This window comes from Oxyura jamaicensis, chromosome 1, assembly GCF_011077185.1.
Source record: "Oxyura jamaicensis isolate SHBP4307 breed ruddy duck chromosome 1, BPBGC_Ojam_1.0, whole genome shotgun sequence".
NCBI classification, from domain to species: Eukaryota; Metazoa; Chordata; class Aves; order Anseriformes; family Anatidae; genus Oxyura; species Oxyura jamaicensis.
Genome location: NC_048893.1, coordinates 199,764,143 through 199,790,111, shown reverse-complemented (window position 1 = coordinate 199,790,111; position 25,969 = coordinate 199,764,143). Strand labels below are relative to the sequence as shown.

At 41.1% G+C, this 25,969-nt stretch overlaps 1 protein-coding gene across 4 annotated transcripts in view; it reads left to right on the top strand.

Annotated features, from left to right (window-relative positions):
* Positions 1-25,969, top strand: part of TENM4 (teneurin transmembrane protein 4) — a 901,054-nt gene that overhangs the window by 292,615 nt on the left and 582,470 nt on the right. For 2 of the 4 annotated variants that reach the window (XM_035330205.1, XM_035330196.1), the window contains exon 1: positions 17,570-18,054. The gene's annotated coding sequence lies outside the window, so the exon portion shown is untranslated. Of the gene's footprint in view, positions 1-9,940; positions 10,101-17,569; positions 18,055-25,969 lie in introns of those variants that run through there. The other 2 variants (XM_035330189.1, XM_035330213.1) reach the window with 2 other exon arrangements.

Genomic DNA, 25,969 nt, shown 5'->3' with positions numbered 1-25,969 from the left:
GGATGATGGACTGGTTGTAGCACTGCCAAAACTCTTGGTCCTCAGCCAAATGTGACAGTGTCTCAGAAGCTCCCAGTCCAGTTCTTGCATTGCCTCAGGTCTCTCTCTTCATCACTGTCCCTGCTCAGGCCCACCCTCCTGCAGACAGTCACTCGAATGTGAGAGACAAGTATTTTATTTTTTTTTTTCAATTTGCAAAGGAATGGTGACCATTCACCTTCCGATATCATTTATATGCCTCTTACTTTTCTGGTCAAGGGAAAGTAGGATTGACAGAAAATGCTTGGGAAATAGGATGGCAACTATTTTAAATGTTAGAGAGATTTAAATGTTAGTAGCATTTACAGTATTATACCCTAAATGCAGGGATATTCATTGCCAGGTGAATGCCTGAAGTGGTATGTAATCAGGGATATCAGACACAGACCAAATGTGATTGCAGATAAAGCATCTGTGCTGGGGTTACTATGTTCATTTAGTATGTGCTGGGGTTAGTATGTGCTGGGGTTAGTATGTTCATTCTGTTAGTATGTTCATTTAGTTACTTTTTTTTTTTTTTTTTTTTTTTGATTGTAAGAAACCCAGAAATACCTTACCAGAAAGAAGGAAGAAAGAAGAAAATCTGTTCTTTCCTATTTATTCAGAGGTCCTTTGAACATACAACTTATAATAAACATTCTGCTACCTATATCTTTCTATATTTTTCCTTATTTATTTTTATTTTTATTTATTTTTAATATGAATAAAGAACTGCCTATGGAGGCTGTCATCACTTCAACACAACAGAGATTAAACTCTACTCCAATGACATACATGACCACTGTAGACTAACTTCATTTCTGTAGTTTCTTTGGCTTCAGTACAGTTGAACATAGAATATATGTAATTATTAATTTCAACGATGAGCTAATAAACCAAATTTTCTGTTTTGCTACTGTGAGATGTCTTGAAATTCATGTTCAAGTTATTCAATTGGTGGGGACAGGGATTATCATCAGTGACAGAAGGTTATCATTTTCTTTCCCTAATTTTCCATTTAGATTTGATGACTATTCTATGAAAATTCCTGACTGTGTGATAGAGCTTCATTAGGAATTCTGACTTAAAGTCTAAGAATATCTTGATATAACATGGTTTTAGGTTATTTTAGATGTCTTCTTCCATTGACATACCAAATTTATTCTACTAGTTCAGCCCACTAGTCTGTGTTGAAATGCTAGTTCTGACATAGCCTAGGATCCGTTGTGCTCACCTGAGGGGAATCAATCCCCTTTCATGTGTCCCTCAGGCTGTCATTTCATTTTTTAACACATGGCTTTCTTGATACTTCTACTTGAGTGAAGAACAACGCTTTGACTGCTCATCTTCTGAGCTACAGCTACATAAGTGACATAATACTGCATAACAGGAACAGATTCATACACTGAAGGACCTTATTCTAAAGACCTGACAACCTCATTAAAAGCTTCTTGATAGCTTGCTTCAAGCTAGATCTTCTCTAGTCTCATGGAGTAGATGCTCATTAATAGATGGAATATATTAAGTGAGCTTCTAGAGCCTATCTTCCCCTTCACTGTTATCTGAAAAAGATCCAGTTTGCTATAAGGCTACACAGATGTAAAATAAACCATAATGGGTCTGTCAACAGATTTGCCTTAATAGCAGCTTTCTGATCCTAAGTAAAATGCCAATGTAAATACATATGTCTGACATGGGGTCCATTCTACACATCAGATTAAGAGCCACATAAATCTTGCTTCCTCTTTATTTCCATCTTTATATTCTTATTGACCAAATAATCTGGACAGCCTTGTCTTTCCTGTTTGCCACAACCATCTCCAGCAATTTAGATCAGCATCATAATTCACTTTGTCAGACAAATGCCACCCATCTCCTCTGTTAAAAAAAAAAAAAAAAAAAAAAAAAAAAAAGTAAAATGTGATGGAATCCCTCATATTTCCTCATTCCCCATTTTTCATACAGAGAGATATTTGCTGATGTTTTACTGAGGCTGGATTTACAGTTGAAGCTTTGCTACGAAGCACAGAACAAGCCTTGTTTTACAGCAATGCGGGTGAACGTGACAGACGAGGCAGCATGGTCAGCTAGTCTACAACAGACTTACAGCCACTGAGATAGCAGGAAAGCTAGGGAGAATACGCATCCTTTGCAAAATCAGGTTATCTGAGGAAACGGGGAGGTAAACAAGATAGGTTTGTTCATAAAATATAAACTTGACTTTCCTTTTTCTTTTTTTTTTCTTCTTTTTCAACTGAATAATATCTTTGTAATAAATGTAGTACTTACCTTTCCAATGGTTCTCTGACTCATAAAAAATCTTTATAGGGTTCAGCATATTGATGGCAAAGTGCTACCAGCTGACAATTCCTCTTAGAGAAACACCCATGAGAGGGTGATGACAAGGATGTTATCAGGAAAAAAAAAACAACAACAACAACAACAAAAAAAAACAGCAGAGAACTAGGAGGCCACCCACAGGAGATGCACAGGCTGCTGGCCAGCCCTGGGTTGCCAGGACTAGGACTTTCCGACTACCTGTACTCTTAAATCCTGTAGCAGCCAGTGGGCTTGCAAGGGCGGTGGACCTGGTTGGGGCTGGTCCCACAAAGCTAATGGAGCAAGTCATGAGTATTTGTCTAAGGGGAAATATAAGGGGAAATATAATACCTTAAGCATCAGGAAATGTTCTGCATACTTGAGATAGAAAAAAAAAATCAATTTCCATCTGGGTTATACCTTTCTACAGCCTATAGCTGGCCTTTGTCATAAAAACACTGATGTTTACAATCTATAAGCAAGGGATTAGATGGGAAAACCTCTCAGTTATACAATATCACAGGAGGCATTTTAATGTTTTAAGATGATGCAAGAGAAGAGCAAGGAAGATGACTTGCAGACAGATTATTCTTTCCACCAGTTTATTCCATCCCCCACATCTCCTTGACCTGTGATCTTGCTGAAAACAATCCCGGTCTGTGCATGGCTATATGGACAGCAGCATATGAAATAAATAAATAAATAAATGAAAATAAAAGCGCTCCCCGACTGGTGCTACAAAGAGTTTTGGTGGCGGGGGGTATGTGTGTGGCTGTGCAAAGCTGTGAGCAATCAGATGGTTCATTCTTCTTTTAAGAAGTGTTACATGCCCAGGTTGTGGTATTCTGGCTCCTTTCAGAACGTGTCAGCTTAAACAATCTCTGCAGCACACTTCCCTTTCCTCTAGCCCTGTATTTCCCCGTGCTTTTAGAGCTGCTCTGTTCCACCTCACGATCAGCACTGAGGGTTTTATATAAACTGCAGTTACCGAAATGATTTGCGGCCACTTCATTATTGCTGCTGTGCGGGATGATGGGGGCTGGAGCGTTTTCGATGCCGGTAGAAATATCCTTGCATGGAGGCAGGTAACAGTCTGGGCTGCCTCCAGCAGAGGGAAGTGGTACACACACGCTTCCCAGCGTGCTCCGTCTTGCTGCTGTGCGCTGCAGCAAGGAAAAGTGTCGGGTCTTGTATTTTCAGAGCTGAAATGTCCACCACCGACACAAACGCCTGATTTAATCCCCTCTGGTGTCTTGGTTTTGCGCTCCGCATCCCCAGGACCAATCAATGAGGTGTCTCCAAGCTGCCTCTCACATACGCCCTCCTGCAAGACTGGTGTAGACTCTGGGTTTTAAGTACAGGAGTAAATGCTGTGAAAAACAAGTGGAGACAGGGCTCTGAACACAGTCTTGGTTTTAAGTGCAATGTTTGAATATCACATTCCAGAAGGTACTTTGAATGAGGGTGCTTTGTCTCTGCTACTCATCCAAGGGGGGCTACAGAGGGACACCCCTGAGAAGTCTCAGGGCTTGTGCGGATGGTCCCAGCAGTGCCTTCAAGTGACACCACGTGCAGATGCACACTCATAGGCCCGTACAATACCAAACAAAAGAAGGCTGCCCGGATGTGCTAGAGTGTTTTTTTCTTTTATTTTCTTTTCTTTTTTTTTCTTTTTTTTTTTTTTTCTCCTTTTGCCTGTTACACTTGCATCTTTCTGTCACAGGAACCCTTTTGTGTATGCACATGCCTGCACACACTTACCCCTGCTCAAAGTGAACAGAAATACACTCGTCTCACAAGAAGAAACCCTTTGACCATTTCTCCTTGACAGCTCTACACTTTTCAAATATATTTGACTCTTCCCTTTGCTTCTCTGCCTTTAGAAAGTGTAGAAGCCTGCTGGAGATTAATTTATGGGGAAGATAATGTCCTTAACCCAGACTTCCTTGAACTGCCTTAATGCTGTTTGCAAAGCAACCAGATGACTTTGTCTCTCCCTCACCCCATCTACAGCTGCAGGGAGGCAAGTTTTGCCTCAAGCTTTCAACCTTTTGATGCATGGATTTTCCACGCTGAGCTACAGTAGGTGGGTAACAAGAAGATCCTATTAAAGTAAAATCAAGTAGCAAAAGGATTGTCAGCTCAGCAAATCAGAAACATATAGTACTTATCCTTCCTTCACTGCATTCCTTCCTGATCGCACAAGTAAGAAAGAATAAAAATAAAAGGTGAGGAAAGGGGAGAAAAGAACAGCAAAGAGCAATGCCAGCACTGGCAGTGCCTTGATTTTTTATGTAGGAAATTAATCGTTGCTGCTGAAGACACAGCCTCTTTTAATGAAGAGGCTGCTGCAATAGCATCGCAACAACTAGCAACCCACATGTTCTATTACAACAGGTTGAGCCAGTGCACGCTCCCCTGTGCCACAGCTAGAAAAAAATAAATCAAATGTCTATACCTGAGGCTCCTTCATTTCCTACATGGAGATCTACTTTAATGCAGGCTTTTCACAGTGCCTTTCTTTGCCAAGAAGGGGCTGGTGATGGCTTATTTACCTACTTACCTGTCCTTGAGCTATGTGGCTTTTATTTGAATAAATTAAACTGCCTGTTTCAAGTGATGCTTTCAGCCTCTTGAGTCTGGATCTAATTCTCAAAAGAGTTTTGCTTAAAACCTGTTTTTCGAGTTTTCAAGCAAGTATCTACAGTCTGCAGGATGCAATTCTCTTAAAGGACCTTGGTGCCTACGGGTAAGAAGAAAGATCATCCTATCTGGCTATTTTCCTTTTCTTTTAGGTTTCTTACACATCTCTGATAGACTAAATAAGGGCATGCTAAAAAAGAGAAACCTGTCTTTTTATTATTATATTTATTTATTTATTTATTTATTTATTATTAAGCTGCTTTGCTTTTTTGTTGTGTGTGCCATTGAGACCAGATCGTCAGCTTCTCTGAGATGCTTTAAATCCACTGCTAACAGATATGTCTGATTTTAATGCTGTTATAGTAGTTTTAATATTCCTGAGTGGATACACACTTTTCCTGTGCTTTCTGGGACTGATTCTTCCGAGACATTATTGGTAAATACTTGAAAAATTCTGATAGGCTGACGAATGTAATGTGCAAACTAGAACAAAATCTCTATTTGTTCCTTGTGTGTGTGTATGAGTGTGTGCTGGGGGAAGGCTATCATTTATTTTCCAGGATCTCAGCAGCAGCAAAATTTCAGGGGCCAAATGCTCAGCTGTTTAAGCTGACCTATCTCTGAGCAAGGAAACCTACGGTTCATCAGAAAAGCTGGTTGTTGTTATAGACATGGGGTGATTTTTTTTTCCCCCTTGGGTGCCTAGGAGAATAAACAAAAAAGCAGTGTGAAATAGAAAAAACATTCCCCCAAAAATATGCATAAGACAATGTCTCTATTTTTTAATACACTGTAGAAAGTTTTAAAGATACTGAGCCAGGCCACATTAAAACATAGCATGCATTATATCAGACATGCTGTTGTAGCAAACAGTTTTTTCTCTGAAGTTTAGCATTGTTTGTTTGCTTTTCCTTCTGTGCTCCGCATTATCACTGGAGTCAAGCATATTGTATTTTTACTTATGTACATATATTTGGAGGGGGGAGAGAGGAAAGCATAAGGATTGTAGATAGGGAAAATAATAATAATAATAATAAGGTCTCATTCCTGGAGTTGTCATACAGTCATGAGGAACAGGGTGAAATAAATGCTATCAGAGCTCTCAGCAGTACTTGGGACATAAGAACAGAGAAGTGGGCAAGCACAGGCCATGCTTTTTAAATGTTGGCTCACTATTTACTACTGTGAGTAGACAGAGATCATTGCACACTGTGCTGGGCTCTTCAGCGACTGCAGAACGGTCTCTGACTAGTGATCTGCATGCTTCATCCTGAAAAAGGTTGAGAGAGCTTGACTGAGGTTTATTCCAGATCTAGTCTGATGCACTTCAAATCAGAATTTGGACCTAAATAGGATAGTTATTATTAATATCATTATTATCATCACTGGTATTATCTCTATGTAAAGAAAATACCATAAACCATGACAAAACTGCTGCTTTTATCTCTCTTTGTAATGCCCCAAATGCTGTAATCTAATTGTTACACATCCTTGCTCAAAAGAAAGGCTCAAATATTAGCTTAAGGTTGTAATAGCAATTAGCACTGCAGAAGCTTAAACTATCTGCATAGATCACAGGGTTTGCTTACCACATATTTTATCACTAGGTTGGCTTGGGCACCTTATCATCTGAAATCCTGAATTAAGCTGACTTTTTGAGAGTCCATCTGTCTTGTGCTTCAGGTTTTGTGCTGTGGGTGAATGTATATTAAACACTGAAGGGCGAGTTAAGTTGTAAGAAGGTGGGGAAATGGGGAAAAGCAAGTGTTATGGAAGTGGAGATGGTACTAAATAATGCCAAAATGTATTTGAAAGATGGAATAGCAGTGTGATCCACTTAACTGATGACAGGACCAAGACAGAAGTAGGTTTTTATTCTCCATGGTTGGACCATCGTCGGCAATTGACTGCCAAATCCCAGTCCTGAAAAAAGAGTGTGGAGGTGAGCAGAGCAGCAATGCTTGCACCACTTCACCATTGTGCCAGGGAAACTCCTGCTCCAGGCGCTGCTCGAGGCCACAGGGATGGGGAATCTGGATGCTGTAGTATGGACACTGCAGCAAAAAAATGCCCATATTAAGATCATTGTAAACTGAATAATTGAAATGTCCAATATGTCATCTGGTGCTTCTCTTTATTGGCTGTGGGGAGGAAATAATAAGGTTCCTTTTGTAGTCTGTTCTTTGGTCATGTTTTTATGCTCTTTCCTCAACCATTCACTGTTGGTAATCATCCAAAGCAAGGCAGATGATTATGGGGACCAGAATGGTTGTTTTTAGGCTCTGAAGATAAAAAGAGAAGGAAAACCCTCACTGGAGGTGCAAAGCCCAACCCTGTCCTCCAACACAGGAGGAACAAACAGGTCTCTCTGTTACCAATTTAAATCACAAATCCCTCCAATAATGATGATGATAATAATAATAAATAAATAAATAAATAAATAAATAAATAGGTAGATCATGCCCACCATCTTTTATTTGGCTTCTCCACCTCAATAACACCACATTTTCAGATATTCAAGGCCTGTCTGGGCGTGTACATGGGCAGCCTGCTCTAAGGAACCTGTTTTGGCAGGGGGGTTGGACCCAATGATCTCTCAAGGTCCCTTCCAACCCCTACAATTCTGTGATTCTGTGATCCTATTTGCCCTCAGTGTACCTCCCTTTCAGTTTTTTCCCTTACCTCATACACACTCACTCCCTCCACAAAAGTCTCCTCTCCTGCCCCACTGGCTGTCCAGATGCACCATGCAAAGGTCCAAGAGGATGTTAATAGGTCTCTGTGCTCGCCAGTTTGCACATGCGGACTGGGCAGCTGGCAGCCCAAGCCAAGCAATTAGCTAACGAGCTTATCCCACTGCCATTCACTTACACCTTTCACTTTGCCATTCTCCTCTCCCACATCAATGATTTTCATAAAACTCAGGATATTTATATCTTTTAGGCTTTTACCCCTCTAGTGAACAGGGTGAAATTAGCCACCAGGTTCAGAATATTCTGCTGGGTGCAGGACTGGCAGATGGGGAGCCAGATGGACAGACAACATTCCTGTAAAAGCCTTATTTCCTTAGGAAAAGAGACCATCAGGTCTAAGTGCTAATAGTAAGGAGTTATAGGATGGGGGGATTATGCCCTTAAAAAATAATGTAATGTGTCAGGCGCTTCTGCAGAGAGATACAGTGGTAGGGTAAGTGTCTTATTTTGTATTGAAGGTGTGAGTTTAAGTCTTGCTCTATCTTTGGTAGAGTCACTGCAAACTGGGGTAGCTACTCATTCAAAAGTGAAAGGAAAAGGAAGGCGGATTTGTCGATCTCCATTATTCCTTTGTGTATTGTCATTTAAAGGCATTTATGTGACTTTCCTTAATCTGATCCAATAGGCTCATGAAACGTTTTTTAATGGTTTTCTTTACCCGGCCTAATAAGACAAATTAAATAGCATATTAATGTAGCATCTGATCCTGCAAATGACTGAACCCACCCTCTGACCCACTTGCACTGGAAATGGCTGGATTACGGATGATCAAGTCCAACTGGCAACATAACCTATATCTGGAGATTTCAGAAAAAAAATAAAAATAATAATAATAATAATAATAAAGACCATTTTAAAATCTGCTGTTTAACGAAATCCTGAACCACTACCCAAACATCAGTCTGTAACTTTGTACTCATTAAATATGATAATGCTATAGTAAAACTTTAACTTCTGCAACCTCTCTTTGGGGCTTAGTAGTACTGGTGTACAGGAGTGGTTCAATTTTGTGGCTGTTTGGTCCCTGCTACACTCATGACTGAGTCTACAGAATCAAGCACTTACTTTATTTAGCCTCTTGGATACAGATGGTAATTTTTGTAGCATCTCCTCTTTGCAGCAGCCTTTGGACCCTTATAGTTACTTCTGGTATGAGAGGTGGGGGGAGTATAAAGGAAGAGAAATGTGAAATGCCATAGTTGGGAGGATTATCGTATGTAAAAATGATATAAGAGCAAAACCAAGCTCCATTGGTTACCAGATTCCCTAGGAAAGAGGGGAGAAACCTTTGGTTGAACCCAAACTCCTGTCTGAGGAGTTGTTGATAAGTGAGGATGTTTTGAGTCCTCCTCACTGCTGCGATTATCTGAAGTCTGGATGCTTGTTTATGGATGCTGGCTGCAGGGTGAGGCTGTCTTGAAATGGAGAGAATAAAAAGTTGCAGAAAGCAGTATTACTCACAAAATTTTTGAAAGAAATGGCATTACTTACAATTTTACTTAAATTTGTATGATAGCTACAAAAACATCTCAAGTTCTGGATACTATGTTCAAAGTCATCACAGCTAAGGATATCCAGTAAAATAAAGTGTGCGAAGAAGCTGCTGGAGCATTTCAGAACAACTTTAACTTCACATTTTCCAGTAATCTGATGTACTTTCAGTATCTAAAGCTCTGTAATCACTCTTCTTACTCTTTTTTTTTTTTTTTTTTTTTTTTTCCACTCTAAAATTTGCTCTTAAAAAACCAGGTCCAATCTTCAAAAATATTCACTGACTTCAGAGGGATATTTTCATGTCTCTAAGTTCAAACGTACTGTAGAAAATTTACTTATGTAGGATGGCAATCCAAATAATATTATTTTATCTGAAAGTGTATAAAGGTCATTTAAAAATTTCATTCATCCTAGGCAAAAGAGATCTTGCTTATAAAATTCTGTTATAAATTAATTTTGCATCTGGTACTGCAAATGTACATGATTGTTTCTTTTTGACCCCCTTGCAATGAATAGGAGAAAGAGATGTGAGTAGGGATCTGTAGCATTAGATCCATTGCTTTTTATATATTTTTTTTTCTATGGCATTTTAATGATAAAAGACCAATTTCTGCCCTTGCTTAACCTCCAGCAACCCCACTGATTTCCTTGTTCATTCCAAATTGTAATGAATGACTTTGCACACTGGAGCCCTTTTATTCTTTCTCTTGCAGATTGAGTGTCTCAGCCCGGACAATGGGCTCCTGCCTACATAAGTGTACAACTGGAATAAAACCACTGACTTTAGCAGACATGCTCCATTGTGACTGAGAGCCAAATCTGGTCTGTGACATACAAACTGTAATGGAATGTAAGCCAGGGAAGAGCATGCAAGTAAGCACCATTTTTAACTCTTTAGCATAGCTTGTGTTTGTATCAGCCCTGACTCATGGTTTATACACATAGGATACGTATTAAATATCGCTGTACTTGCACTACATGTATCTATTTGAGATAATTATGGCTATTGTAGTACTGGTGGGACTTACAGTCTTTAATGCATTTATCCTCACAACATCTGATAAAGTAAGGAAGTATTTTTATCTTTATATTATATACAGGAAACTGAAGCCTAGATCATTTTTTGCTACACCAGGGAACTGAACCTGGATTTTCCGAGTTGAAAGCTAGCACTCAAACTGTTGATCTATCTTGATGTAAACGGTACAAATAGTTGCAGAGAATAGCACCTCTTGTAAATTGGGGATACTGAACTACCTGATCGTGATACAGCAGACATGATAAATTACTTACTATTAAATAAAGTGTTTGGGAATTGTAACTTAGCTATGGAGAGGCTACACTATTATTAATGATGCAGAAGGCATATATTTCAGCTTATTCTTCCATATCCATATTGACTCTGAAGTACAAACAATAATACAAACTAGAGTTTGCCAGTAAACTAACACAATTTATCTGGAGGACACAGCAGAAAATAGGAGCAGAGCCCAATCACTCTCTGGTCATATGCATGTCTGCTGATGGAGGTGGCCTGGACAGGGGACAGAGGAAATTTTGATGTTCCTTACCTGTCTGCTGAGGATCCATTGAGATGGACTGAGCCCTACAAAATTAATAAGTGATGAAAATGTGCATCAGAGCCAGTAATCTTACTCAGATCTGCTGTGCCATTGCCACAAGCTCACTTTTTTCTCTCTCTAATCTTACAATAATGTGCTTACTTTGCCATCTCAAAGGTCAACGGTTGGTTCAATACATGGAAAGGAGATGCCTGAATGGAGGGTGTTGGGGAAGTGGAGAGTTTTATTCTGCTGTCTCAGAGGTTGTTCTTTAAAGGGGAAAGGAGGTGTCTCCAGTTCAGACCTGTTCTTTTAATAAGACCAGGGCTGTCTAAGAATGAAATAACTGTCTTTTCATTTCCCAAGAGCTTCTAGCATTTGAATTGGTCTAGTCATACGAATTTTGAAATTTCACAAGCATAAATCGAGAGTGAGTCATTTAAAGTTTGTCAAGATATGTGGCCTTACTGGAAAATAAGGAGATATTATCAGTTGTCTAAAGAAGCAGATTTCATCAGAAAAAAAAAAAAAAAAAAAAAAAAAAGGTCCCCTTCACAAAGAGATTATGACTTGAATATGACTGCATATTGGCCTTCCAAGTTTTATTTGATCTCAAATATTATTTGATATAATGCGATATTTCATTGCAATTTAACAGCTATTCCCATTCACACAGCTAGTCTAAATAGGTTCTTATATGTACCTATCACCCTGGTAGCCAGGCTTCTATATCAAATCCTGAACATTTCATTATTATTAAAAATATAAAAGTAATCTACTCCGTCCATTTTGTATAGCGACATGAGCAAAATTGGACGTGAAGTCATAGAGTAATTATTGTTTGGAGTTTCTTCTAATGGCTAGTTATATTGAAGATGTATTGTGTTACAGTTTTTCCTGTCTGTTCTGTCATATACTGTGGATTAAGAAGTATTCTGTCCTATCCCATGGATTAAAAAAAAAATAAAAATAAAAAAAAAAATGCTTTAAATATTTAGAGAGGAAAATATTTCTATGAAAATGAGTAATTTGATCATCTGGACAATTTATACTCTTCTTGACATGATCTGCACCTTCTTGATGCAAATCGTCTTCCTCTTTCATAAAATATCTCTGGAATTTTGGGAAGCAACAGGGTCCTTGTTCCACTTCATTAGAATGAATGAATCAATATCTTATTTGAAGTCGACTACATATGGTGTATGCAACTGGTTTAGACAATACCAGACTCTTTCACTTGAAGGACAGGGATCTTCTGTGAGAGACCTCTTGAAATGGTTTCCACAGTTTTTTGTTTGAATTTGTTGTGCTGTTTTTCTTTTAACCACACATTTAGAGATTTAAAATATAAATAATTCATAGAGAAAAAAAAAAAAAAAAGCTTAAGGAAGGTAGAATAGAAAACTATATGCTTACAGGACCTTCTGTCTAACTGCCTATAAATAATTGTCTTGCACATATTAGCCATAACAGCGCATGGTCTCTGACAGTATTATAAACCTGGAAGTCAGCTGCAGAGCTCAGCTGCTGTTTGTAAATGGTCTTAACTGTGCTCTTGATTTTTCTGTGCTTACTGTATATAGTTTTGTTTTATTGGCACTGTACTGTAAGCATATTCTGCACTATGCAAATATAAGAGCTGAGAAGCATATGGGCCGAATCCTGCAACACTCACTCAGGCAAATGTCCAACTCATTTGATAGGAACTTTTCCTGAGTAAGCAGTAGCAGGCTCTCATCTCCATCTTCTGCCTCCACTGACTTCTCAGGTATGACAACAGACGCTGGTACTTTGAAAACAAAGAAAGTGTGGGTATAAGGCCCAGTACTGTGGGTAGGTGCTCAGTTCTGTCCTCCCTAAGCCCTGATACTCGCTGAGATGCTACAAAAGGCATCTCAGTCAAGATAGAAGGACCCTCTCCAGCCTTTAGCATCCTGCTGGCCATCAGATAATAAAATGAAAGAATAAATGAAGTGTTAACACCTCACCAGAGACCATCTCATGTTACCAGTGGTGGAGACATCTCTCCCAGTCAATGCAGGCGGGATTAAGGTGCAGGCATCCCATGGAGTAGGAGGAGGGAAGTCCTGCCCAAAGCATTTGTCAGTAGCCCCCTGTGATTTCAGCTCCCTCACCTTGCTCAAGGGTTTTGGCAGAGAGATGTAACCTATCTCCAAGTGGTAACTCCAGGATTCAGCTCTGCAGGGTCAACCCTGCTGTCCATCACACAGGACTGGGCTCTCAGCCCTCAGCCATGCAGGTGGCTTAGAGTTCAGTCCCATATTTTGATCTCTGTGTATGACATGATTCACTCTGTGGTGACAAGAAGCATGATGTAGACTTCAGGTCCCAGTCCTACAAAAGCTCATACAAGGGCTCAACTTTGTATTTGACTCCAGTTTTGTCTACACTGCCCATGACAGCCTGATATATATCAGAGAACCTGGATTTCTTTGATCTAGCTACCATGGGAACCAGTGCAGCAGCAATGCTGTAGTACAGACCACATCACAAGCCCAACAGGGCCCCGGGCTACACACTTGGGGCTGATAAAGTGCTCCGAACATCGGGCTGCATGTTTTCAGGGCCAATGCTATCTGTAATAGCTAGACTAACACTAGCAGTGGTACTCATACCTTCCTTTGTCCTGCAGCCATGTCCTTTCAGCAGTGCCTGATTGGAAACTTAAGCTGCAGCTTTTACGTGCCTCATTCTCATGCACCTTTCAACCAAAATGACTAATTCAAACAGAGGCTTAAAGGTCAAACCCTCCAGACCTGGTTTTGCAAACCCTTTTGTACATGGCTTTTCCCCTTGTCTAAAAAAAGCTATTCTCATCAGGAAATGTTGGTAAAAAGGGTTTAATTACAGAAATCATTTTGCTCCCTATGGAGAAAGCATGAAGAATGGCATATTTCCACATTTGAATTGCACTTTCATCAAGAAAAGAGTGATTTCCCCTTAAGAATGTTCTGGAGGAGTAGAAAAGAGCATTGAACCCTGGGGTGTGTATTATTTTATAGTCTCTGAAAGGCAAATGGTTTCACTTCCATTGATTAAAATATATGAGTTTTTCCTTCTGCATTACTCTCTTGGAAGTTAAAAAAAAAAAAAAAAAAAAAAAAAAATTAGCAGAGGTTGTCACTGGTGCAGCACCTCTTGCCAAAGGGCTGACCTAACGAACTAAAGGCACTTCTGCTGCCTAACTTCTTCAGCAAGATGCCTCTGACCACAGCAGATGTTGCTACTTTTTGCTTGATGAATGGGGACTTCATGACAGGTGTTTTGATAGGTTTGTGGGAGCAAATGTCAGCAGGGAAACATAACCCAACATCAGGACTATTAAGTGCTAAACTGAACCACAGCTACAGGACTTGTTCTCCTGTCTCCTAAAGCACAAGGTCTAATAGGCTTTATTTTTTTCAGTTGCCTTCTCATTCCATAGACGTAGCTCCTTTACAAACTTTACGTAAGCATTATCTGGAAGAGAATTTGACTAAATAGTTTCTGTTCACAAGTAACATTCGACTGTGCAAATCTACTGTTGTGCAGGACACAGGCACAATATGGCAGGCTGGTGAACACTGACATTTTGAAATGAACATCTTCATAAAATATGCTCCAAATTGGTATGCGGCACACTTCTGCAACCACAGTAATTTGCTGTGAACTGAAGCAGGGGGATTTTCCTAAGCAAAGTCGTTTTGTCCCATTAAATTACTATCGTTCTCTCTCTTTTTTTTTTTTTTTTTTTTTTTTTTTCCTTATTCCAAGAGCATCATTGTCTAGTTCAGTTAACAGGGAAAAGACAATTACACAAACAGTGCTGATCTGTTAAACTTGGATTTACCAGCCACCATACAAACAAACCGTATGCTACTGCACAGTTGGGTTTACTAGGTTCTATTAATAACACTGTTGGACTTTAAATAAATAAATAAATAGATAAATAAATGGTTAAATAAATATATAGCTGGAGTGAACAGGCAGATCAAATGGAAGAATTTCAAAACTGCAGGAAAGTACTGCAAACAAGTGAGAGCACTAAGAACAAGAAAAAGCAAAAGTTATATGCAATTGGAAATGAAGATGTTCCATTTCCTTTCTAAAATCAAATGCAAACTGCTCATGTGACTGATTTAGTATTGAACAAGAGAGGGAAAATTGCCTCTTGGCATTTAAATGGAAATGTTTCTTGTTCAGAAATTTTGGAAGCTTGCATACTGTATGATTTTTGAAAGGCTTATACAATTACCATTGAATTTGGATACGGTCTATTCCTAACAATATATATATTTCTCAATTAAACTTTGCCCTTCCAGAGACCTAAATTACCTTTGTCTAGAGTCTAGATTCCTGAGGTGGAATATATTCCACAGGCAGCAAGACCGATGCAAATGTATTTCTTTTTTAATATGTATGACTGGAAAAACAGTGAACAGTAGCAGCTATTTTGCAAAGCAGACCGTTACATCGAGAACTCCACTGTTTAAGTTAATGTTTTGATTTGCTGTGTGCCTTTTTACCCTGATTTCTGGGTTTGGAATAAAATACAGTCTCACCTTCTTACCTTCCTCAAAGGCTGGAAATTTTAGGACAAAAAGAAAAAACAGAACATAGCTGACTTGCACTTGGCTGATTTAAAGGTGTGCCATAAAGAGGACAGTCCCCATGTACCTCAAAGCATTGCATGAAGTACCGCAATCCATTATGTTCAACACTCTTCTTACAATGCAGTTTTAAGGCCTAATCTGGTATCACTGCAATATTTGTGACAACAGCTTAAGCCACGCAGAGACTGTTGCTAAAAAATTTTGCAGGAGTAAATTTTGAGCAGGGACTTGAAACAGAAAAGCATGATTATTAGATGCATGAGAAAATGATAGACTGGGTGTAAAAAAACAACAGATTATGAACCCAAGCAAGAGTAAGTTATCAGGGACCTGTCTGAGGTCAGGCAATGAAGCAGTAGCAGGGCTGGACACATAGATACACCACCCACCTTTCTCCCCTTCAGACCACGTTGAATAAAAAGAGTAAATGAATATAATTTCTTATCATTACAGTTTAAATTAAAAGAAAGAAAAAAAAAAAAAACTACAACAACAAAAATCAAAAATCATACAAATATTTAAAAGACAGAAACTGGCAGCATTGGTCTTCCTCTCAATGAAGACATAATTTTAAATTAATGCAACTGAAATCTTGCAGTCCTTCTTTCTGAGAACTTGGTTTAAATTATTAAACAACATAATTATGCATTATTATTAATAATAATAACAATAATCTCCTGGCATCACTGTGAATGATGCTTCCTGACCCCAAAAGCAAGGCGTTGTGCAAGTTGCCTAACTTGGGTTAGGAAAGAACAGAGGTTTTCTCCTCCTTGTTATGTGTGCTGACGCTGGAACCCAGCTGACCCTGGGAAGACAGAGGGAGGCACACCAGAGACAGGGCACAGAGGCACCACCTGAGGCAGCTCTCATCCCTATCCCCATTTCATCCCATTCCCATGCCTATGCTCAACCCATGGCTAAGTTCATTTCCATTCTCTGCCCTCCCTAGTACCTTCAGATGCCCATGTCCACATGCATTTCATCTCACTACCATTCCCATGCCTATGCCCATGCCCAGACCCAGACCTACGCCCATTCTTTATCCATGCTGTGCCCATTCCCAAGCCCAGTCCATGTCCAGCTGTTCTCTATGCCCACGTCCCTGTCCATCTTCTCCGCATGCCCATGACATGTCAATCCCTTCGCTACACCAATTATGCCAATGCCATGTCCATGTCATATGCATCACTTTTCTGTGCCTACGCTGTGAATTTGCCACCTCCTTGCCCATGCCTATGCCTGTTCCCATCCAATGTCCATGCCCATGCCATGTCATTGTATGCCAACACACAGATCTATGCATCCTTTCCACATGCTATGCCCATATCCATACCCTTCCCATCCCCATGCTCCTGACCACCTGCTCCCCATATCCATGCCCATCCCTTCCCTACACTCACATTATGCCTTCCCTATGGCCATGTCTATCTCCTCCCTATGGTCATACCTATGGCCATGCCCATGCCCATGCCCATATCCATCTCCATCTCTTCCCCATGCCTATGCCCACGTCCATCTCTTCTCTATGCCCATGTCCATCTCATCCCCACACTCATGTCCATCTCCTCTCTATGTCCATGCCCATGTCTACACCCATGTCCATCTCTTCCCCATGACTGACTAGGTCTACACCCATATCTTCCTCATGGCCATTCCCTTGCCCATCTCCTCCCTGTGCCCACACACATCTCCTCTACATGCCCAAACCTATGCCCACGTCCATCTCTTCCCCAAGCCCATGCCCACATTCATCTCCTCCTCATGCCCATGCCCATCTCCTCCCCATGACCATGCCCATTTCCCTTAAATGCTCGTGACCATCTCTTCCTCATGCCCATGCCCGTGTCCATTTCCATTCCAAGTTCATGTCCATTTCTATGTCCATCTCATGCCCATGTCCATTTCCATTCCATGTTCATGTCCATTCCCATGCCCATCTCCTCCCCATGCCCATGCCCAAGCCTATCCCCTCTCCATGTCCTTGCCCACTTCCCTTCCATGCCCATGCCCATGCCAATGCCCATGCCCATCTCCATTCCATGTTAATGTCCATTCCTACGTCCATCTCCTGCCCACGTCCATTTCCATTCCCACGTTCATGCCCATTTCCATGCCCATCTCCTCCCCATGCCCATCTCCTCCCCATGCTCACCTCACTCCCACCCAATAAACCTCCCCATGTCACCCCATGCCTGTGTCCAAGCCATTCCCACGCCACCCCCGTGCACATGCTGCCCCAAGCTGCCCGCGGTGCGCAGCAGCGGGCCGCATGTGTGCCTGTCATTCCCAGCCCGGGAGCGCCGGCTCCTGCCTCCCATTCATGTAACCTGTGTGTGTCTCTCTTTCTCTCTGTGTGTAACAGAGAGAGGGAGAGAGAGAGCGAGGAAAGGAGAGGAGGAGGAGGAGGGGGGAAGCTTTAAATAAAGCCTTTGGATTGCAGCTGCTTATTTTGGGCAGTCCTACCAGGGACGATTCCTGCCAGGAAAGAAGCTGGACCGGTCTTTTTTATTTTGATTTTGATTTTTGGGGGTGGCGGTGGTGTATTGCCGAGCTGCCTACTGAGATGAGCTCCGGTGCCTGGCCGTAGTTGCCCACTTTGGGATCGCTGGACACATAAGTGGCATTTCGGTGGGGAAGCCTGCAGACATGGTAAGCTTGCGTTTTGCTCCGAAAAGTGCATTTGTGTGATCGCCTCCTTCCAGTTTTCCCTTCCCCCCCTTCCTCTCCCCACCGAGCAGACAGGCATACGGCTCGGGGCTGGGGAGAAGCTCCCTGAATCCTTGCCTTTTCCTCCCCACCATCCCTCCCTCTGCCCAGCCTGCTTTTCTCCCCGCGCATCTCAGCCCTTGCTGCTCCCTCCGCACAGTTTGCAGCAATCCAGCAGGAACCCAGGGATGCTGCTGGAGGCTCCAGGCTGGGGCGCTGGGGACCAGCCACCCTCAGCCCAACCAGACCTTGCTTCAGGATACGTTTGGGGTGGCTTCTCCCACCCGACCCCCCCAGCCCTTCCCCTCTGCACCCCGAGTGGTGCGGCTGTGCTGGGGGAGACAGCAGTGCAGATCTGGAGGCATTGGAGCAAGGATGCAGCTTTAAAATCAATCGGTGTTATTTATGTAATAGTAAAAGTGCTGGGGGGGGGGGGGAGGGGGGGGCGGGGGAAGAGAGAAATAAAAGAAAGGAAAAGATAAAATAAGGAAGTGCCTCGGTATTTCTCAGCTGCACAAAGCTCCTTTTGCTCTGTCTGAACCCTCCGCCCCGTCCCCATGTCCTGCTGCAGGGTGGTGTGTTGTGGGAGTGTGTGTGTGTGTGTGTGTGTGTGTGTGTTTACATTTGGATCTGTGCTAGAGTCGGGGATAGGGAAGGGGTCTCCCATTTTCCACGGGGGTGGCTTTGCCTCCAACCAAAATTAGGAAAAACAAAATGTGCTTGGCTGCAACTTGGTGACAATTCTGTTTCTTAGGCATTAGATGTTAAAGCCCTGCTCTAGCAATGCCCTGCCACTACTGAGATCCCCCAAACAGTGTGGCGTTTGGGAAAAAAAAAAAAAAAAAATGCTAGAGTGCTTGGGAGAATTGCAGTGGTTCGAGCTCGTGCTGATATTCTCGGCAATTTGCATTTTGAAATACAAATTTGGGCTGCAGAACATAAAAACGAGATGCTACCAAAGGTCACTTATTTCCTGTTATTTAGTTTTATTAAATATATATATATCTTGGTCTAAAATATCTGGGATATTCTACTTTGAAAAAAGTAGTAGTTAAGGTATGCTAAATCTTAAAAAGAAAAGAAAGCAGTTTAAGTAGTACATGAGGCAGTGTGTATTTACTCTTTCTTACCATGACCATGCTTAGAAATTTGCAGCATTGTAAGCACACAAAAAAAAAAAAAAAAAAAAAAAAAAAAAACATATTTATGCCACAGTCTTCCTGTCTTATGGGATCCCCAGTCTTTGAAACATAATTTTTATACAGCCAAAACAGAGCTTGCTAAATACTTATTGACCAGATAGACAAGACCTTTCTGCATCTTGAATGCATTTACTCATGGTTCTTCCAGGAAAGTTCAATTCTTTCTGATTAAAAGGGAAAAAAATATAAAATAAATAAACTATAAAATAATTTCACACCCACACCCCATACATATCTTCATTCTTAACTTTGTGTGGTGAAGTCTCATCTTGAATTTATATCTTCATTTTTATTTTTTTTCTGACAAATGTCCCATATGAGGGGAGGGACAGAAAATGCAAAAATGAGAGCAAAGCTTAGAAGTTGGAAGTTGACTGTGTGCTCTGCTAGGTAAACTTCTGCTGTGGTGTAGCAAGTTGGTGGGGGTTGCAAGCTGGTAGGAGATGCTCTGGGCCTGGGGACACAGGATTTGGGCAGAGGAACTTGGCAGACCCCAACCTATCCCTACTCCCTTTCTTTCTGTCTTGCTGACCCTAAGAAAATTGTTTGCTTGTAGGGTGGCCCCTCCCCTCCTATGGAAAGTGCTCTGCTCCCAATGTGTGCACCATATGTGCCTGCAAAACCTGAGATTTACCCTTTGCACATGTGCCAGCAGCACGCTGGGTCCGGCAAGGAGAAGCCCAGGGCAGGGCATCAGCCATGGGAGAGCCGCACATCTCCCCGCCTGGCTGGGGGAGGCTGGGGCTCAGCCAGTGATTTGTATTTAATTTATTTCATTGGCCTCTTCCGAGCCAGGCGCCTCCCACTTGGCGTCTCAGCCTGTAGCACTTTTATGGGCTTAGGTGGAAAAAACAGTGAGTATAGCCGTATATTTTTTAGTGTGTGTGGCAGGGTTCCTACCTGTAAAGGTAGGAGGATGCATCCCTTGCTGTTGCACTGTTTTGCAGTGAGACAAGCCTTCAAAGCAGGCTCTGCCTGCGTTACGAGGCTGGAGGAATTTGCTGGTTTGTGGCCATTGCGAGCTGCCCTTCCCTCTTCGGTTCCCAGCTCCCAGCCTGTGCCATGCTGCTGGATCAGTCCTCGTTGCTGCGGTCTGGTTTGGGGCCGGGAGGGTTCCCCACTGCTACGTTCCCCTGTAAATGTGACCCCCAAGGTAGCATATGAGCAGGGAAATTATGGTCTGCGCTGGTTGCCAGCAGATTTAGGGATGAGGAGGGCAGAGTTATGTCCACGTGAAGGTGTTACCTGGGTTGTGCTCCCCGCAGAGATCAGCACAGGACCTCCCTGTGAGGGCTCTGCACCCACAGCTGGGGCAGAGAAAGGGGAGGAGGTACCTTTGCACACAACCTGGTTCAGTTTCCCTTTCCTCCCCAAAAAAAACAACTCACTAGGATCGGGAGTTACTGCCACTTCACTAAACTGTATTCTGCTTCTGCAGGGAGTCCTGCTTTCGTGCCTCACCCTCCATTCCCCTACATATGTTCATGAATGTGTTCATCTCCATGCAAAGGGAAATTTGCAATATATCTGTCATTTATTGGTGGGACCTGGAGGGAAGATTTTATGTTTGGGTGGAGAAAGAGTTGCTGTGTGCATATGAAAAGAGGTTCTCAGGCTGGATTTTGGCAGGGGAAAGGGGAAAAGGAGGTGTGCAAGTGAACTTCATAATTTCCTTTTTTATTAGCAAGGGGACCTGGATTAGAAAATCTTTTCTGGGGAGAATTTGCCTTCTCTGATTTTAAAGGATAGGGGACAGGGAGAAAAATCATTGAGAGAAAAGAGTAAAATTTCTCATTTGGTTTTGACTGGGGAGGGAAGGGAGATTCCCCCTCAGATTATTTATTTTACTACATGGATGGAAAAGGGAGTTGTCACTGGTTTCAGTGGATCTGGGGAAGGAGGGAGATTTGCACAGAGAAAACTGTGTTTTTGAACTCCTTGTATCTTAATTATTTTACTCGACTCATTTAAATTAGATACTTTCCTTTTGTTTTGGTGAGCAGATAGCACACTGGCAAGGGAAAATGTTGTTCTCTTTTTTTTATAAAGTGAGAGATTTTTTTGTGCTTTTATTTGATGTCATTGACTTCCTGGGGTGCATAATAACTAAAATGTTACTTCGTTCTCTCTACAACATGTACAATATTCCAATTAAGATTCCGCTTTGATTATTTTTCATCTGGTAGTTTACCATTTCTCTGAAAATGGTAAACTATAATAAAAGAAAGACAAAATAACATTGAGCTCTTGCACTTTAAAATAGCTGAGATGCTTAAGCAAAACTACCCTTTCCCTGGGAAAGTCATTTCCAGTTCTCTTCAAGTTAACGCTTCACTGCTTCATTTTCTGACAGAATCACCTCCTTGCAAGAAGAACTATGATCTTACGTAACTTGATGTTTCCAGATCAAAAGTTACTAATATTGCAGTAATAGCATGATGAGGGAGATTTGGCAGGATGAATGTTGCATGACATATGTGATTTCATACTGGGATTTCAAATTAAGGCTAGTTTAAAAATTTACTGGGGAAAAAAAGATTAAAAAAAGAAAAATAAACAAAATCTTACTTGTTTGATATCTTATTTAATGCTGCTTTAGCTTTTTATCTTACTTCCATAGGCACTGGAGACTGTTTTTTTAAAAATTTATTTTTAAAGCAAACTCTTCAGTATTTAAAAAAATGTGTAATTGTCATATCAGAAAGTGAAGTGGCTTGAAATTCTGTTTCAGATTTGATTCAAAGAGATAAAACTCTGTAAATCAATGTCAATTCAGATTTAAAGACTGGCTGTTACCTTCTCTCTTAAAGGTCTATCCACATAGCTTATTGTAACTAAAAGCTGAAATATTTTGCTTCTGCTTTGAACTGACAGATTAACACTGCTGGGTTCTTTGAGACAGTAACATACACCACTTGCCAGTGAATTGGGTATTCATGGAGCCCTGACCAGTATCTTTGAGAGAAAAAAATATTGTAATTAAATATTTTTTAAATATATAAATGTATAGCTTTCCTCTTTGCTGTTAGATGAAAAAAGGAAAAGAATCTTGGAGAAAATTTTTTCTCTAACTAATCACCATAGCTTGAGAAGCGATGTTGTAGTGTGGCCATAGGACTTGTGTTACTACTCAAGGTATAAATGGTTGGTTTGTGTTCCTCTGTGCCATTTCACCTTTGATGTGCTGATAGTCAAATTATATTCTTAGAAATATACTTTTTTTTTTTCTTTTTTTTTTTTTCTTTTTTTTTTTTGCCAGCTCTCCTGAATCTTTGTTCCTGGAGAATACTTTAAAGGCGGAGGTGAAATCAGAGTAGGAGGGCATGTGTGTTTGGTTGTGTGGGGTGGCAAACATTTCTTACAGAGAGTTTAAATTTCTTAGGAAGTTTGAGTCTTGCTCACAGATATCTTTATATCAAATTTCTGGGAGCTAAGCTGTTTATTCTGCACTGGCATTCAAACTTCATCACGTATTGTTTTGATGAGTATCAGCAGAGGTGATTTTTTTTATTAATATTTTTAATGTAAAGATGTCTATAAAAGCACCAAATGCAAAAATTTACATTCTTCCACTGTGTTGGCAGTCAGAAGAAAGAAACAGAAGAGATGGAACATGACTGGCAGTTTAGTTTCCTATTCCACATAAAATTTGCTTTCTAGGATATAACGCATCCTTTTCTTAAAGAGAGAAGGAGAGAGAAAAAAGGCGAAAGAAGAGAAGAGTTGCTGATAGTCCATTTAGGTAGAGGAGCTTGCTGAGTCGCATTTATCAGCCCATTTAAATGGGGATGACTCAATTAGATTTCACTGATCTCTCCTCGGTCTTTAGCGAAGTCATGTTTGCTGTAGTCTAGGAAAGCCATGGCAGCCCAGAATCATGCTTCATGCTGCATCTACCTTGATGGCACTGGTGGCAGGCATGCTAGCCATCCTGCCATAGCAGATGTGGATGCAGAAGATGTCTCATTGCCCACTAATATAGGTTTTAGGTGATTATTCAGTGTATCTTTCTTTCTAAACACTTAGTAGAAGCTTGCCTATGTTTGCACATGCAGACTCTTCAAAATATTCTGGAGGCTGCTCAGTTAGACAAAAGTCAGGAAACAGCAGGACCAAATCTCATTTTGCAGTTTTAACTCAACCCTGTGTTTTGTATGTGGTGGGATCTCACAGACTTCCTCTTCTCCCCCGCAGACTCCAATAAGTGCACTGACGACCTTCAGATTTCTTAAAAACTGGAATCTGGAGCTGTGCACTGTGCTTCAGCCCTTGGGGGATGTTGGGTCCCTGCATAAATCCAGGTCTGTTTTTTCTGCATTGTGCCGTATGGAGGGAGGGAGAAGCCAGGATTCAGTTCCTGAGCAGAGTTTCTTCAAATGCGGTCTGCAGTCCCACATGAAAGCAAAGTCTCAGAGGCCACAAAGCTGTAAAACATCTCTTCTGCTGGGTCACCTGGACTTTAAATGGCCAAACCACAACATCCATATATGAATATGAATATAATCATATTTGGAATGTATGATTTCCCAATGTGATAATGGAAAGGTTTCGGTATTTTGCCAATTCCTTTTGAACTGCCTCTGTTTTCTTGGATGTTGAAAACTTTCATCTTCAACTGTCTTATATAAAGAATAGGAAGGGATGGACTGGTTAGTCATAAAGCCTTCAGAAGTAAATGCCAAAAGTGGTTAGAAAAAACGGTGGAGCATGAGGGACGCTGAAATTTCCTTCCTCCTTGTTGATCCACAAAGTGTTGGCAGCTTGGGCTTGGTACAGCACAGATCCCATCAACTGGGAGCAAATTAATGCTGATATTTCCAGAAAATTGACCTTTGTGTGGATGTCTTTAAGGTGTGATCAGCATCTTGACACTGGCACAAATTTTTGTGCTAGAAAGCAGAGAGCATTCCCAAGAGCTGATCTCAAGATGCACTCCTGCAGACAGAGCCGTGGTCGGGGGTTATTGGTGGTAAGGCAAAGTTCACACAACCTCTAATTGCTGCGGTGGGTGTTCGACACATAAGCAGGCCCTGAAATATCAAAAGGAGTATCCAGAAGTTGCAACATGCTTCGTTTCAACACAGTTACGAAATTTTGGGTTGAAATGACTTGCCCAGCATTGCTCGTAGTCTCAGGGCATCGTTTGGCTGGTTAATCTGAAACATATTCATCCTTGTATCTCCATCCTCTGCTTAGTCACTACAAAGCTCCCAGCTCTGAAAGGGGAGAGACAGGGATCATAGACCTTGTCTTCTCCTCCCTGTTCTCACTGCTTTATCTCCAGGTTGGTCTGAATAAAACCCAGTCCTGAAAATAATGACTGCACCACACTGAAGACAGGCAGGGCACTTCCTTAAGGCAACATTTTTTATTTTTTTTTCCTTAAATTCAGGGTGTCCGGTATACACTTTTAAATCTTATTATTGATCTTTTAGTCTAGTTTTGGGCTATTTTATTTTTTTAAGACATCTTCATGGAACTAGTAGCTTTATTGCATTGCATCAGTTTGGCATTTACATGTGTCAATGGCTTAAACTAACATCATCATAGCTTGGTTTCACAGAGTACTCTGCTCCCCAAAACAGATCCCTCCTGACCCATCCCATGGTTCTCTTCTCACCTTTTCCAGCCTTATCCTGTGATCCCAGTGACATCCCTCTAATACCAGGTCTCCCACCCCAACCTGATCCAGCTCCTCCTGGCTGGAGATGGCCCCACAGGGAATGCCATGCTCAGGAGAGCATCTCTGATTTCAGTTATGATACTAAGCAGCAGACCTGGCACACCCTACAGTACAAACCATCTTGTTTAGTTCCACACAGGTGGAAACATAAGTGATTGAAGCTGGCAAACATGCATAAGTGCACCCAGGAGCATGTATCAACAGTGTTTTGTCAAAGATGTCTAAACTTGGCCAAACTCGCACAAATTCCCATAAAATTCATTAAAAAAGAAATAGTTCTCTCCCGGGCAAATTTCAAGTCCTTCCTCTGATGTCCTGAAGATCCCAGAGGAGGTTTTAGAGAGAAGGCTAAAGGCATTTTTATTTTTATTTTTTACATGGGTAAAACAACATATTTTTCCCTAGCCTTGTTCTCAGAATTTGCTGAACTGTTTTGACTGAAATTTTCCAAAAAACTTCAGCCTGAGGCAGACAGCTGGCATTGAAATTTTCAGCCCAAACAATTTGCTTAGTATAGTTATGAGAAACTGCAAATGCCTTTTTATTATTAAAGCTGCCTCGCTCTTCCTGTAATTGACAGCACTACCAACTTTGTTTTTCCCTAATAAACAGATAACTTGAGATTTTGTTGCAAACTAATTTTGCATTTGTATGTTTTATAGATATTTTTATATATTGGAAATTTATTATAAAACTGACACATGCATTTCAGCATATGTTAGCAGATGATGAAATTTCAAGCTTCCTGAAAACAAAACTGAATGCAATTAATGAGAATTCCACAAAGCTGCATCAAAGGAGTACAACATTGTAGAATTTGTAGAATGAGATTAAAAATAAGGATATCTCAGGAGATACTGCACTGAGAGAACAATCACACAAATTCCCATGTATCCCACTTTGCCCACTTTGGTCTCATAATCCTTCTGGCAGAATTCTGTTACACACCCCTGCACCACCCCCCCCTTCCAAA